The following is a 17,156-nucleotide window of genomic DNA, read 5'->3' as shown; positions in this document are numbered from 1 at the left end:
AGCAATGATTTCAGGAGTAGATTCCTTAATGCCCCTTATCCATTTAGCCCATCCCCCCTCCCATACCCCCTCCCGTAACCCTCTGTTTGTTCTCCATATTTATGAGTCTCTTCTGTTTTGTCCCCCTCCCTGTTTTTATATTATTTTTGTTTCCCTTCCCTTATGTTCATCTGTTTTGTCTCTTAAAGTCCTCATATGAGTGAAGTCATATGATTTCTGTCTTTCTCTGACTAATTTCACTTAGCGTAATACCCTCCAGTTCCATCCATGTAGTTGCAAATGGCAAGATTTCATTCTTTTTGATTGCCGAGTAATACTCCATTGTATATATATACCACACCTTCTTTATCCATTCATCCATTGATGGACATTTGGGCTCTTTCCATACTTTGGCTATTGTTGGTAGTGCTGCTATAAAGATACAAAAATTTTTTAAATTGCATTGATAATGGGTAGAATCACAAAATTTTTGTGGTTCTAAATGTGGATTTAAAAATAATTTGTAAAATTTGACAACTATAGCTTCTTTCTATTAGTAGAATATTGCTTGTTTGGTAAAGGAGTTATGTATGCACCATACCAGTTGCACATACACGTCTGCCCCTGGGGCTGTCAGAACAGTATTTTTGTCATGACACGGTTGCACCAAAACTTACATTTGTATTACTGCCTCATAAAAAGTTGATGTTGAAGGTAGAACTTTTAAAACTCAATTTTCATTAATGTTGGATATTTCACTTTTGATAGAATGACTTCCCAGAAGCTATACTTTGATTCCTTGAGATGATTCAACATTAAACCTTTATTGGGTAATAACGGATATTTCAGTGTTAGCAGATGTTGATAAAACTGATAAAATGTAGCTGTTGGCATAGTTCTGTTAATGGGGTCAACATATTAACACCTTTACACATGGAGAAGAAACTTTGCAAGTAAATTAATTACAAATTTATGGATTTACTGCAAGATATAAAAATTGGAATGGTGATGAACAAAATTGTGTCTTTCTATCTGGGAACCTGACCTGTGATTTCATATTTGTGGGTCCTATTTTATGTCTTTTGGTAATTATGAAAATGTTCTACATACTTCTTCATGAAATGTATACCTTTCCTTTTAAATTTAATCTTAGGAATTACGGCATAGATGGTTTATTGTGTACCCCAATACTTTTCTGTTTTCTTCTGTTTTCTTTAGTGACAGAACCCTAATTTTCATCTGGGCACATTGTCTCCCAAATTAAACAGCTACTTTTCAGTCTTCCTTACAGCTAGATGTGGTCATGTGATTAAGTCCTGGCTAATGAGATGTAAGAGGAAGTTATAGAAGTTACTTCTGGAGCATTTCTACACGGGTATACTTTTTCCTCTTTTATCCTACTGCCTGTGGGAGTTCCAGTTTCCATTTTAGAGGATGAAGTTGAAGGCTGCACCCCAACAGAAAGACAAGTAGAGCCTGAGTCACTGATAACTTTGTATGTCACCATTCCACGTTTGGAATGTCTACATTTAGACTTTTTACATGACTGACAAGTTAACTTTTTTTTGAAGCAGCTGTTATTTCAAATATATTATTATTATATGCAGGACTAGGATTTCGGATCACAATGAACAACTGAGGCAAGACCTATTATCACTTTGCCATTTTATTTTTAGACTTTATGTAAGCTGCGGGGGCAGGGTGGGGGCACGGTGGAGGGGAACCCAAGCAAACATGGCAGAATTGCTGAGTTGAATAGACAGATCCAGGTTTGAAAGGCTGAGGCTAGGAGCTGTGGAGGCAGTGTATGGGAGAGAAGGGAGCTCTGTGAGAAAAGTGCTCTAGAAATCTACCTTTGAATCTATTGCCAAATAGTAAGCCACACATGCCTTACTGCTAACGGTACACCAGCTCTAGCGTAAACGCTACCATTCTAAACCCACACTAGCAAAGCTTAAAAACAGACTCCAGGGGCGCCTGGGTGGCTCAGTTGGTTAAGCGTCCGACTTTGGCTCAGGTCATGATCTCATGGTTTGTGGGTTCGAGCCTTGCATCGGGCTCTGTGCTCACAGTTCAGAGTCTGGAGCCTGCTTCGGATTCTGTGTCTCCCTCTCTCTCTGCCCCTTTCTCGCTCGTGCTCTGTCTCTCTTCTCTCTCAAGAATAAATAAACATTAAAAAAAAATTTAATTAAAAAAAAAAGACTCCAAAATAATTGCCTGATATGAAATTACCTTTTTTTCCAGAAAAGAGTCTGGCATGTTAAAGTTATAAAACAAATCCTAGTGCTCACAATGTTGACTGTTCAGTCAAAAATTGCCAAACATAGAATCACAAAACTGTGACTCATAACCAGGAGAAAAATCAGTCAACAGAAGCAGACCTAAAAAATGACAGAGGTGATGAAATTAGCAGATTTGGACTTGGAAATGGTTATTAAAAGTACGTTTAAGGATTTAAAGGAAAATATTAGTATAAGACAGAAAAATGGAACCTATAAAAAATCAAATATAATTTCTAAAGGTAAAAATGCATCTAAAAAACACATGGCATTGCATTAATAGCACATTATATAGTTATATAATGATCGCTGAATTTAAAGACATCAGTAGAGGGGCACCTGGTCCTCCTGGTCAGTAGAGCACACAACTCTTAATCTCGAAGTTGTGAGTGTGAGCCCCACATTGGGTGTAGAGATTGCTTAAAAATAAAATCCTAAAAACAAACAAACAAACCACAATAGAAATGAAAGCATACAGACCAAAAGAGATTGAGGAAGAAATGAATAGTTTAGTAACCCATAGAACAAAAATTAGGTGGTCTGACCATATATGTAATTAAAGTTCCAAAAAGAAAGATGGGGGTAGGGAAGCAGATATATCTGCCTCCCCCAGTGACTTCTAGTGGATTTAAAGGCCTGGTGCTCTTTGCTTCTTCCTTCATTTTTCCTCTTTTACCTTATTTGGGAGTGAGGCATCAAAAACTAAGACATTAGAAAACAACTGTATCTACGGGGAAAATTAGAAAGTGATAGTATATATGCCTAGGCAAAGGCTCGGAAGAAACCAGAAAAGACCTTAAGTTTACACTTGAGGCTGATTCTTGGTACAGAGAAATAGCCTACAACAATCAAAAAAAGAAAAACAGTAACAAAACTGGAAGACCCTGAGGAAGGGGAAGAATCTGATTTCCAGAGTTACCACAGCCACAAATTTGATGCAAAACAGGAGTATAAATATCCAAGAAGCTTAATGAATTCCAAGTAAGGTGAACTCGAGGACACCTCCCATGAGACACATTATAATAAACTTTCTGCAAAGAATCGTGAAAGCAGAAGGAATCAGCTCATCACACACAAGGATCCTCAATGAGAATATGAGCACATTTCTCATCAGGAACTTTGGGCGCCAGAAAGCAGTGAGCCAATCTATTCAAAGTGCTAAAAGAATTAAACTGTCAACCAAGTGTCCAATACTTGGCAAAACTGTCCTTAAAAAGTATCTTTGTGTTGGGAATGCAAGCTGGTGCAGCCACTTTGGAAAACAGTATGGAGGTTCCTCAAAAAACTAAAAATAGAACTACCCTACGACTCAGCAGTTGCACTACTGGGTATTTATCCAAGGGATACAGTGTGCTGTTTCGAAGGGACACATGCACCCCAATGTTTATAGCAGCACTACCAACAATATCCAAAGTATGGAAAGAGCCCAAATGTCCATCAATGGATGAATGGATAAAGAAGGTGTGGTATATATATACAATGGAGTATTACTCGGCAATCAAAAAGAATGAAATCATGCCATTTGCAACTACATGGATGGAACTGGAGGGTATTACGCTAAGTGAAATTAGTCAGAGAAAGACAGAAATCATATGACTTCACTCATATGAGGACTTTAAGAGACAAAACAGATGAACATAAGGGAAGGGAAACAAAAATAATATAAAAACAGGGAGGGGGACAAAACAGAAGAGACTCATAAATATGGAGAACAAACAGAGGGTTACGGGAGGGGGTGTGGGATGGGGGATGGGCTAAATGGGTAAGGGGCACTAAGGAATCTACTCCTGAAATCATTGCTTCACGATATGCTAACTAATTTGGATGTAAACTTTAAAAAATAAAAAATAAAATTAAAAAAAAGTATCTTTGTGTTTTGGGGTACTGGGTGGCTTAGTTGGTTAATTGTCCAACTGTGGCTCAGGTCATGATCTCATGAACTCGTGAGTTCATGAGTTCAAAAAGTATCTTTATGTTTTATTTTAAATAAATTGGATTTAAAAATAAATTAGGTCATTTACATGTAACATACCTGGCTCTATGGGCCAGTCACGAATTAAGAAAAAAAAGAGAGGGGCATCTGGTTGGCTTGGTTGGTGGAATGTTCAACTCTTGATCTTGGAGTTGCAAGTTCGAGCTCCACATTGAGTATAGAGATTACGTGAAAATAAAATCTTTTAAAAAAGAGAAAGACATTAAGACATTTCCAGATAAACAGAAGCTGAGGGAGTTTATTACCACTAGACCTGCCCTGCAAGAAAAACTCAAAGAAGTCCTTTAGCTTGAAAATGAAGGCCATGAGACAGTAACTCAAAGCCATGTAAAGGAATAAATATCTCAAAGTAAATACAAGGGCAATTATAAAAGTTAGTATTTTATTATGTGTGTATGTATTTATTTATTTATATCCAAGTTAGTTAGCATATAATGCAATAATGGTTTCAGTAGTAGATTCCAGTAATTCATCCCCTATGTATAACACCCAGTGCTCATCCCAACAAGTGCCCTCCTCAGTGTCTCATACCCATTTAGCCCATCCCCACACTCATAACCCCTCCAGCAGTCCTCAGTTTGTTCTCTGTATTTAAGAGTCTAAAAAGCTAATGGTTTTTGAACAATGATTATAACTCTTCCTTTTATTTTCTGCATTATTTAAGCTGTTACTTTTTTTCTGTAAGTTTTAATTTTAATCCCACTTAGTTAACATACAGTATTGTATTAGTTTCAGGTGTACAGTATAGTGATCCAACATTTCCATACATCATCCAGTTCTTATCACAAATTCACTCTTTAATCCCCATTGCCTATTTAACCCATTCCCCCTCCCCTCCCCTCTGGTAACCATCAGGTTGTTCTCTGTAATTAAGATTCTGTCTCACAGAACCACCATCTTCCAGTAATTCGCCAAAATGATCAACACAAAGGGAAAGAGGAGAGGTACTCGCTATATGTTCTCTAGGCCTTTTAGAAAACATGGAGTTGTTCCTTTGGCAACATACATGCGAATCTACAAGAAAGGTGATATTGTGGACATCAAGGGAATGGGCACTGTTCAAAAAGGAATGCCCCACAAATGTTACCATGGCAAAACCGGAAGAGTCTACAGTGTTACCCATCATGCTATTGGCATTGTCGTAAACAAACAAGTTAGGTCAAGATTCTTGCTAAGAGAATTAATGTATGTATCGAGCGCATTAAGCACTCAAAGAGCCGAGACAGCTTCCTGAAGCATGTGAAGGAAAATGATCAGAAAAAGAAGGAAGCCAAGGAGAAAGGTACTTGGGTTCAACTGAAGCACCAGCCTGCCCCACCCAGAGAAGCACACTTTGTGAGAACCAATGGAAAGGAGCCTGAGCTGTTCGAACCCATTCCCTATGAATTCATGGCGCGATAAATGTAAAAAAAATAAAAGACGTCAAGACTAAAAAAAAAAAAAAGAGTCTGTCTCTTGGTTTCTCTCTCACTGTTTTTTCCTTTTGCTCTTAGTTCCATATATGTTTCTTAAATTCCACATATGAGTAAAATCGTATGGTATTTGTCATTCTCTAATGGACTTCCTTCATTTAGCATAATACTCTCTGCCTACATCCATGTCAGTGCAAATGGCAAGACTTTGTTCTTTTTTATAGCTGAATAATATTTTGGTGTGTGTGTGTGTACACATACATACATATACCTATATACATATATACAGAAGATGTATATATACCACATATTCTTTTTTTTAATGTTTATTTATTTTTGAGACAGAGAGAAAGACTGAGCGTAAGTGAGGGAGGGGCAGAGAGAGGGGGAGACACAGAACCCGAAGCAGGCTTCAGGCTCTGAGGTTCAGCACAGAGCCTGACTCAGGGCTTGAACTCACAAGCTGTGAGATCATGACCTGAGCTGAAGTTGGACACTTAATCAACTGAGCCACCCTGGTGCTCCTGTATACCACATATTCTTTATCCATTTATTTATTGATGGACACTAAGGCTGCTGCTATATCTTTGATATAGTGAATAGTGCCGCTATAAACATACAGGCCACATGTATCCCTTTGAATTAGTGCTGCTATAAACATAGGAGTGCAGGGGACGCCTGGGTGGCTCAGTCAGTTGAGTGTTCGACTTCGGCTCAGGTCATGATCTCATGGTTCGTGGGTTCAAGCCCTGCGTCGGGCTCTGTGCTGGAGCCTGCTTTGGATATTGTGTGTTTCTCTGTCTCTGCTTCTTCCCTGTCTGCTCCTACTTTGTCTCTCTCAAAAATAAACATTAAAAAAAATTTTTTTTAAACACATAGGGGTGCATATATCCCTTTGAATTAATGTTTTTGTATTCCTTGGGTAAATACTCACTAGTGTGATTGTGGGATCATAAGGTAGTTCTGTTTTTAACTTTTTGAGGAACCTCCATATGGTTTTCCAGCGTGGCTGCACCAGTTTGCATTCCCACCAGTGGTGTACAGGGGTTCCTTTTTCTCCACATTCTCACCAATACCTCTTCATTCTTGTGTTACTGATTTTAGCCATTCTGACAGATGTGAGGGGATGTCTCACTATAGTTTTGATTTGCATTTCCCTGTTGGTAAGTGATGATGAGCATCTTTTCGTGCATCTGTTAGGCATCTGGATGTCTTCTTTGGAAAAATGTCTGTTCATGTTTTCTACCCATTTTTTAATTGGGTTATTTATGGGTTTTTTGGGTGTTGAGTGTTGTAAGTTATTTATTTTTAATGTTTATTTTTGAGAGAGGACACCAGCATGAGAGGGGGAGAGGCAGAGAGAGAGAGCGGGGTAGACATCCAAAGTGGGCTCTGTGCTGACAGCAAAAAGTCCGATGCTTGACTTGAACTCAAGAACCCTGAGATCATGACCTAAGCCAAAGTCAGATGCTTAACCAACTGACTAAGCCACCCAGGCGCTTCTATAAGTTCTTTATGTGTTTGGGATACTAACCCCTTGTCAGATAAGCTTTTTACAAGTCTCTTCTCCCATTCTGTAGATTGCCTTTTATTTTTGTTGACTGTTTCCTTCACTTTGCAGAAACTTAATTTTGCTGTAGTCCAAATAGTTTTTGTTTTTTGTTTCCCATGCCTCAGTTGACATCTAGAAAGAAGTTGCTAGGGCCAGTATCCAAGAAGTTACTGTCCCTGTTCTGTTCTAGGATTTTTATGGTTTCAGACCTCACATTTAGGTCATTAATCCATTTTGACTTTATTTTTGTGTATGGTTTAAGAAAGTAGTCCAGTTTCGTTCTTTTTCATGTTGCTGTCCAGTTTTTCTTTTTTTTCTTTTTCTTTTTTTTTTAATTTTTAACCTTTATTTTTGAGACAGAGAGACAGAGCATGAACAGGGGAGGGGCAGAGAGAGAGGGAGACACAGAATCAGAAGCAGGCTCCAGGCTCTGAGCCATCATCCCAGAGCCCGACGCGGGGCTCGAACTCACGGACCGCGAGATCGTGACCTGAGCTGAAGTCGGACGCTTAACCGACTGAGCCACCCAGGCACCCCTGCTGTCCAGTTTTTCAACACCATTTGTTGAAGAGACTTTTTGTCCTCATTGGATATTCTTTCCTGCTTTGTCAAAGATAAATTGACTATATAATTGTGGGTTTATTTCTGGGTTTTCTTTCCTTTTTTTCTTTTCTTTTTTTTAAGAGGGAGGGGGAAGAGAGAGAGAGTCAGAGTCAGAGTCCTAAGCAGGCTCCAAGTTCAGTGTAGAGCCTGATACGGGGCTCAGTGCCACAATCCTCGGATCATGACCTGAGCCTAAATCAAGAGTTGGAGGCTCAACTGCCCCCTGCATTATCTCTTCTGTTCCATTGATCTGTGTGTCTAATTTTTGAGCCAATACTATAGTGGTTTCATTACTACAGCTTTGTAATGTAACTTAAAGTCTGGAATTAAAATTCCTCCAGCTTTGCTTTTGCTTTTCCAAGATTGCTTTGGCTGTTCAGGGTCTTTTGTGAGATTGTTTGTTGTAGTTCTATCAAAACTGCTCTTGTTATTTTGATAGGGGTTGTATTAAATGTGTAGATTGCTCTGGGTAGTGTAGACATTTTAACCGTATTCCAGTCTGTGAGCATGGAATGTCTTCCCATTTCTTTGTGTTGTCTTCCATTTCTTTCATCAGCATTTTATAGTTTTATAGTTCTATAGTTTATAATTTATAGTTAAAGACCTAAAGTACAGGTCTTTAACAAGAGACTGCCTTTTTTAAGGAGTTCTTAATCTAAAAGCATGTGACTTGTTTGTAGCTCCACATTTGTTTTTCCATGTAACTTAGGAGACTAACACATTTAAAAGAATTAGTTTGTGTTTTGGGGCACACAGTGTATAAGGATATAATATTGTGGCGTCAACAACAGAAGGGTATGGGGACAGGTGTAAAGGAGCAGAGTTTTTGCATATTAGTGAAGATAAGCTGGTACAAAGTCAGATTAGAATGTTATAACTTGAGGATGTTAATGTAATCCCCATGGTAACCACAAAGAAATTAGCTGTAGAATATGCACAAAAGGAAATGAGGGTACTCAAAGTCCTAGAGGCAGCAAGTAGAATGGTGGTTGCCAGGGGCTGGAAGAAGAGGGAAATTAGGGAGTTACTGTTTAATGAGTATAGAATTTCAGTTTGCGTGATGAAAAGAGTTATTGAAATGGATGGTGGTGATAGTTGCACAACATTAAGAATGTATTTAACACTACTGAATTCTGCATTTAAAAATGGTTAAGGGGCACCTGACTGACTCATTCGGTAGACCATGTGACTCTTGATCTCAGGATTGTAAATTTGAACCTCATGTTGGGTGTAGAGATTACCAAAATAAATAATTAAATAAATAAAATCTAAAAGAAAAAGGTTAAGGTAGTGAATTTTCTTATGTGATTTTACCCTAGTTTAAAAAGAAAAGAAAGAGAAAAAAGGTATGGAATGCTGTCTATGGAAAGGTCTGTAAGATACGTTGAGTGTACAAAAACCTGATGCAAAAAGAAAAAAAGATAATTGACTATTTAAAGCAAGATAAGGGAAATAAATTTTTGGGGTTATAGCATATGTGAAAACTAAAATATGACAGTAACATAAAGGTTATGATGAGGGAAATAGACCTATGCTTTGAAAAGTTCTTACGTTGTACCTAGGTGATATCATTTAAAGGTAGACCTTGGAAAGTTAAAGATGCATATTGATTTAGCCCCAGAGCAGTCACTTAAACAAAAGTAAACAAAGTGTAAATATTCCAATTAAAAAGATTGTCTGCCTTTTATGTGTCCAGTATATGTTGTTGTTGTTTTTTTAATGTTTTTACTTACTTTTGAAGGAGAGAGAGGCAGAGCGAAAGGGAGACACAGAATCCGAAGCAGGCTCCAGGCTCTGAGCTGTCAGCACAGAGCCCTATGCGGGGCTCAAACCCACGAACCATGAGATCATGACCTGAGCCGGGGTCGGACGCCTAACCGACTGAACCACCCAGGCGCCCCCAGTATATGTTTGCATGTATGCATGCAGTACATGTATGCATGACATATTATGTTTTCTTGATAAATTGATTCTTTTATGACTATGAAATGTCTCTCTATCCCCAGTAATATTCCTTTTCCTGAAGTCTACTTTGTCTGATAGTAGTACAGCCACTGCATTTTATTATGATTAGTGTTTACATATTTATCTTTTTCCATTCCTCTTACTTTGAACGTGAGATTTTTATATTTAAATGCATTTCTTCTGGGGCACCTGGCTGGCTCAGTCGGTAGAGCATGTGACTCTTTTTCACAGGGTTTTGAGTTCAAGCTCCACATTGGGTGTAGAGATTACTTTAAAATAAAATTTTTAAAAAATGGATTTCTTCTTCACATCACATAATTGAGTCTTGCTTTATTAGACTGATGAACTCTGCCTTGTATTTGGAATCTTTATGTCATTTCCACTTAATATAGTTATGTGACATGGTTAGTTTTAAGCCTATCATCTTGCTATTTGTTTTCTGTTTGTCCCATTTATTCTTTGTTATTTTTCTTCCTTTGTTTCTTGGCTTTCTTTGTACTGTTTTGTGTGTGTGTGTGTGTGTGTGTGTGTGTGTGTATTTCATATTTATTCATTATTTACCATTTTGTATTCCATTGTATTTATTTGTATTTCTTGATAAATATACGTATCTTGAATATACATGTATATTTACCTAGTTACAGAGCTTCAAGATATATAAAGTAAAAGCTAATAGAACTAAACAGAGGAATAGGCAAATTCACAATTATAGCTGGAGATTTCAAAATCTCTGTCTCAGTAATTGATAGCATAGTAAACAGAAAATCAGTTAGGACACAGGACAGGGGTTTATATTTCCTGTGATCTAAGACTGATTTTTACATTTTTAAATTGTGAAAAAATAAAACAAAGAACAATATTCTGAGATACCTGAAGCTTATAGGAGGTACTAATTTTGATGTTTATTCATAAAACTTTATTTGAATGGAGGCACACTCTTTTATTTCTGTCCATATGGCTGCTTTCATGCTACCACTGTAGAGGTGAATAGATGCAGCAGAGATTGTATGACTCACAAAGCCTAAATTATTTATGTAGCCCTTTAAGAAAAAGTTTGTAGATCTCCTAATATAGATGTTTTCAACACTAACAACCAACTGATTTTAATTGACAGTGGAGTACTTTCTGCAACACCATCAGAATATGCTTTTTTGGAAGTTCACATGACATAATCACCAAGATAGGCTATATGTGCATCCTAAAACAAGTCTCAAAGTGAATGCATTAAAATTATTTATAGTTCTCTTTAAAATTATATTAGAAATCAAAAACGCATAATCCTCAAGTATATGGGGGAAAATTTTCCAGTTATTTATTTAAAAATTAACATTTAACCCATGAATCAGATAAGTCACAAGGGAAATTAGAAAATATTTTGAGGTGAATTAAAACAAAAACACAGTTTACTAAACTTTGAAGGGTTCAGCTAGAACTGTTTTTAGAAGTAGGAATTTACAGCTTTGTTTACATTAGAAAAGTGTAAAGTAAATCATCTAAGCTTCTAAGCATAGTATAAGAAAAACAAGTTAAACCTCCAGGTTTAAAGGAAGAAAATATTAAATATAGGAGCATAAATTAAGGACATAGAAAACAGAGAAAAATTAATGAAACCAATAGTTGTTTTTGTATAGGTCAATAAAATTGATAAACCTCTAGGTAAGACCAAAAAATGAGAGAAGACAGAAATTACTAACATCTGTTGGTAATTTGTTTAAACCCCACCCCCATTGTGATGGTATGTGGAGATGGGGCCTTGGGAGTTGGGCCCATTGTGGGGCCTTCACAATGGGATTAGTGTCCTATCAGAAGAGATATTAGAGAGCTTGCTCTTGCCTCCACCTCTGCTATGTGAGGACACTGAAAAGGTAGCTTGTCTTTAAGCCAGGAGAAGAGTCCTTATTTGAAAGTGACATTGCTAGTACCTTAATTTTGGACTTTTAATCTCCAGAAGTATGAGAAAGTAAATTTCTATTGTTAAATGACCCTGTCTGTATTTTGTTACAGTATCCTAAGCAGGCTAAGACAGATATTAAGGAAATATTATGAACAATTTTAAGCCAATAAAATGAATGAATAGGAATTCATTCAATGTAGATGAAGTAGACAAATTCCTTGAAAAATACGGAGTATCATAACTGGTACAAAATGACTAGAAAACCCAAATAACCCCTATACTTGTTTTAAAAATCAAATTGATAATTAAAAAGTTAAGATCCAGGGACGCCTGGGCGCCTCAGTTGGTTAAGTGTCTGACTCTTGATTTTGGCTCAGGGCATGATCTCGTGGTTCCTGAGTTCAAGTTCTGTGTCAGGCTCCACACTGCCTCTCCCCTACTTGCCCCTCCCTTGCTCACTCCCCCCCCCCCCCCCCCCCCGCCACCCGCCCTTCTCTCTCTGAAAATAAATATAATTTTTTTTTTTTTTTTATTTAAGACCCAGTGGTTTTTTTAAAGGAAGAAACCATACCAGTGCTACACAAACTCCTTCAGAATATAGAAGACAACACTTTTGGGGCTCCTGGGTAGCTCAGTCCGCTGAGCGTCCAGCTCCTGATTTCAGCTCAGGTCATGATCCCAGGGTCGAGAGATTGAGCCCCACATTGGGTTCCGTGCTGAGCTCGGGGCCTGCTTAAGATTCTCTCTCTCCCTCTGCCCCTCTCCCCCATTCACTCACGTGTGCTCTTTCTCTCAAATAAATAAAATGAAAAGAAATTAAAAAAAACATTTTCGAATTTATTTTTATGAAGTTAGTATTACCCTTGATACAAGAGGGAAAATAAAATTACATATTAATATCTCTCATGAAAATGGACCCAAATATATTTAGAAGGCATTAAGTCAAATTCATCTATATGTGTGTGTGTGTATATTTTATATATATATATGTAAATATAAATATATATATATACATGGAGAGGAGGTCATATATCATGACCAAGTCAGATTTATTCCAAGAATACAAAGTGGTTTAACTTTAGAAAATTAGTACAATATACTCTATTAACAGAATAAAGAGAAAAACTTTATGATCATATTAATATGTCCTGAGAAGGCATTTAAAATTCAACTTTGACTTTTATTCATGATAAATAAGACCTTCGGCCAAATAAGACCTCGGCCAGGAATAGAAGGGAACCTGTTTACCCTACTAAATGTGTGAAGCTACAGCAGACAATATACTTAATGGTGTAAGACAGTCGTGTCCCCTGAAATCCACAGTAATGGAAGTAATGTTCACTCTCATTATTTCTATTCATCTTTGTACAAGAAGTCCTAGCCAGCTCAATAAAACTAGAGTAAGAAATAAAAGGCATCACATGTTGGAAAGTAAGCAATAAAACTGTATTATGTAGAAAATTCTAAAGAATTTAGCATGGTTGCAGAGTATAGGGTCAGCATACCAATATGTGCAAGACCATTACACTGAAAACCACAGGACGTTAAGGGAAATTAAAGAAGGCGTAAATAAATGCAGAGAGAAATAATGATGGGTATGTTTTAGATGACTCAAAATTATTATGACATGAATTCTCCCCAGTTAAATACCTGATTTCAAGAATTGCTGTAAAGGGGCTCCTGGCTGGCTTAGAACAGCATGCCACTCAGTCTTGGGGTCGTGAATGCAAGTCCCACTTTGGGTATAGAGATTACTAAAAAAAAATAAACTTAAAAAACAAAAATTGCTGCTGCGCCTGGTTCAGTAGGTTAAGTGTCTGACTTCGACCCAGGTTGTGATCTCATGGTTCTTGGGTTCAAGCCCTGCATCGGCTCTGCACTGACAGTGTGGATGAAGCCTGCTTGGGATTCTCTTTCTCTCCCTCTCCCTCTGCCCTTCCTGCACTTGCTCCTTCTTTCTCTCTCAAAATAAATAAATAAACAAACTTAAAAAGAATTGCTGTAAAGCTATAGTTTTTTGTTTTGTTTTGTTTTGTTTTGTTTTGTAAATCTATAGTTACTAAGACACTATGGTAATGTCAAATGATAGCTTTATAGCTTGAGGAGGTGAGAGTCTTAGAGGGAGGACTGACTACAAAGGGACACCAGGGAACTTTTGAGGATGATGGAAAAGTTGTGTATCCTGATTTTTGTGGTCATATGGATATATACATTTGTCAAAAGTTGTCAAACTCTGCATTTAAAATGTTACATAGATTTTATTGTATCTAAAGTATACCCTAGGGATGCCTGGGTGGCTTAGTAGGTGAAGCGTCTGACTTCGGCTCAGGTCATGATCTCACAGTCCACTGGTTCGAGCCCCGTGTCGGGCCCTGTGCTGGCAGCTCAGAGCCTGGAGCCTGCTTCAGATTCTGTGTCTCCCTCTCTCTCTGCCCCCTTCCCTGCTCAAAAATAAACATTAAAAAAAATTTTTTTAATAAACAAATAAATAGATAAAGTATATCCTATTAAACTTGCATTTTTAAAAAGATCCAGGTTTCTAGCATAGTTTTCCTGGTGGATTTCTCCAATTTTGAGATGGAAATACATGAATTTTAAAAAGCTTCTTTCGGGGCACCTGGGTGGCTCAGTAGGTTAAGCATCTGACTTCTACTTAGGATCTCATAGTTCGTGGGTTCAAGCACCACATCGGGCTCTGCACTGACAGCATGGACAGAGCCTGCTTGGGATTCTCTCTCTGTCTCTCTCTTCTCGCTCTCACTCTCCCCCTCCCCTGCTTGCACGCTGTCTCAAAAATAAATAAATAAACATTGAAAAAAATAAAAACCTACTTACTCTCTTTGGAACCTAATATGTAGCAAGTATTCAGTAATTTTCAGTGTATCATTCAGTAAAATATGAAATTTTTACAAGTGAAGTATTTTGAATGCTGATTTTTATAATAAAAATTTTGGAAAGTCTCATGTTATTTTTTTGTACAGAGAACAATTCTTCAAAGTTACGTGTTTAATACATTAGAATTTCCTTGTTTTCTGTTGACTTTTATTAAATGATGCCATATATTTGCTTATGTATTTTCCATTTTCAGATTATTATATTTATCGAGTCTTTGGCTATCACCTTTTCTGGGGTTATTCTTAGATTTTTAGCTTTCATAGAATAATTAAATTTTTAGTTAATTTGGACAGTGTCTTAAATTTTCCAAAGTAAGCACTTATAAGAAAAAAAATCATTGTTACCTATAATCATCATTTTAATACCAAAAAAGTAGTAAGACTATCACTTCTAGATAAAAATCCTTCTTAAGAAAATCGTGACGTATTATTGATTACTATGTGCTAGGCATTACACCTTGTATCTAAATATGTTATCTAATTTACTTTTCAAAATAACCCTGTTACACTCATTTTACTGGAAAAGAATTTGAGGCTCAGCTATTTCGGGTAACTTGCTAGAACAGGATGTCTGATTTAATAGCCCATGCTCTTAACATTGCTCAGGCACTTTTATAATTCAGAACAATTAACAACCTAAAATGCTGGGTTTTTATAATTAAGTATCTCTTGATAAAATTTGTCAGCAGGGGTGCCTGGGTGGCTCAGTCGGTTAAGTGTCTGACTTCGGCTCAGGTCATGATCTTGTGGTCTGTGAATCTGAACCCCTCATCAGACTCTCTGCTGACAGCTCAGTGGAGCCTGGACCCTGCTTCGGATTCTGTGTCTCCCTCTCTCTCTGCCCCTCCTCCGTTTGTGCTCTGTCTCTGTCTGTCTCTTTCTCAAAACTAAATAAACATTGAAAAAAATTTTTTTTAATTTGTTACCATAGGTCTTTATTTGATAGTACAACACGAATTCACATAGCAAGTGTAGGCATTCATTTTTGCTTACACAGTTTTACAGAGATGATGAAAACCTCTGTTAAAGAAACCACCTCAGGGTGCCTGGGTGGCTCAGTCCGTTAAGTGTGGACTGTTTGTTTCAGCTCAGGTCATGATCTCATAGTTCGTGAGTTTGAGCCCCACAAGGGGCTCTGCGCTGACAGCTCAGCACCTGCTTGGGATTCTCTCTGTCCCTTTTTCTCTGCCCCTCCCCTGCTCAGGAGCAGCCTTTTCAGTGTTCTTCCATTTGTTTTTGGAATATTCTGGGTAAACTGATAAAATCTCCTTGCATCTAGGAGGTTTTTCCAGTCTTTAACACCTTGTGCTAGTTAAGAAGGCACAAGATGGTGGTAGTGCTATCTTGCCATCGATGCAAAGGAGGGTGCAAAAGGGCATACTCCATGCCTAGCTTTCACTCCTGTTTAGGACGTGATGCTTAGTGTTCTAATTTAATGACAGTTGTCATTATAATCCACATAAATCTGCACATACTTTCAAAATGTATGTCCATGTCAAGTGGCTTGCTTTTTTCTAGGAATGGTAAGACATTTTGAGATGTTTGTGCTAAAAAAAAAAAAAATTACCTTTAAACTTTAGTTTGAATGACGTTTTCACTTGCTAGCTGTGTACAAAATCATTTAGTTTCTGAACTTCTGTCTCTTCATCTGTTAATATTTAACTCAGTATATTTTTATTTGTCTATTCAAATGAGGTAGTATAAGTGAAAACAGTGTGAAAACTAGAAACTAAGGGACATTTCAGGTGGTTGCAAGCTGGTCAGCGTGTTTAGAGCAGGATAGTGTGGTCGGTCGATAGGATGTTGAATCTGAGTGGGGGTGGAGGAGGGACTGAGGCTAGAGGGAGGTAGAGTAGAAGTGGAAATGATCATAGGTGAACTTAGTGACATTGCGAATGGACATGAAAAATGTTAATTAGTGATTTTGGAGGGAAAAATCAATATTTCTGGGTGGTTGAGAGGAGAAGAAATCTCTTGACTCACAGATTAATTTGCAATAAATATTTAACTGCCTATTTTCCACAGTCTCACTAGGCATTTGTTATATACAGGTACAGACCACTAAGGACCTGAAGGAATCAGTAGTATTTGGTGTCTGGGTAGGATGCTGCCTGCATTCATGAACAGAGAATTTGGGAGTGAGTGCTGATTTGGGTATTAAGTCAAGCTACTCACTTGAAAGCATGTTGACTTCTATGCCACAGATATGGGGACACAGTATGGCCATATAGTTTTTATGTGGTCCTCATGTTACTTATTTATAGCCATAGACATCTGATTGCAAAGTTCCATTAATGTTTGGAAAAATGACAATTTTAGACATTTGGAAAGATTGTATTTTCCTCCTAATAGTGCTAAGTATGGTACTGTTTAGCATTTACACACACACACACACACACACACACACACACTGTAATGAAACAGGGCTTTCAGATAATTTGCATTCAGTCTTATATGGTGCTTTTTTTCCAAGGAAAAACATTTCTGAATCTTATGTACATAAATTTGAGTATTCATTACAGGCTTATCAATTCTAGTTATTGTCAGTGTTAAAAGAATTTAAGTAAAATCTAGCTGTAACTGGG

General features: G+C 37.4%; 1 protein-coding gene and 1 pseudogene across 11 annotated transcripts in view; both read left to right on the top strand.

Annotated features, from left to right (window-relative positions):
* The window catches only part of PTBP3 (polypyrimidine tract binding protein 3), a 128,231-nt gene that overhangs the window by 41,164 nt on the left and 69,911 nt on the right, over positions 1-17,156 (top strand). Inside the window, exon 1 of one of the 11 annotated variants that reach the window (XM_049636304.1) lies at positions 10,302-11,648. The exons of the other annotated variants lie outside the window; for them this stretch is intronic. The gene's annotated coding sequence lies outside the window, so the exon portion shown is untranslated. Of the gene's footprint in view, positions 1-10,301; positions 11,649-17,156 lie in introns of those variants that run through there. 11 annotated transcript variants of the gene reach the window in all.
* On the top strand, positions 1,692-5,695 carry LOC125926953 (60S ribosomal protein L21-like; annotated as a pseudogene).

The sequence above is a fragment of the Panthera uncia genome, chromosome D4 (assembly GCF_023721935.1).
Source record: "Panthera uncia isolate 11264 chromosome D4, Puncia_PCG_1.0, whole genome shotgun sequence".
Taxonomy (NCBI): domain Eukaryota; kingdom Metazoa; phylum Chordata; class Mammalia; order Carnivora; family Felidae; genus Panthera; species Panthera uncia.
This window is presented reverse-complemented; position numbering and strand designations above follow the sequence as displayed.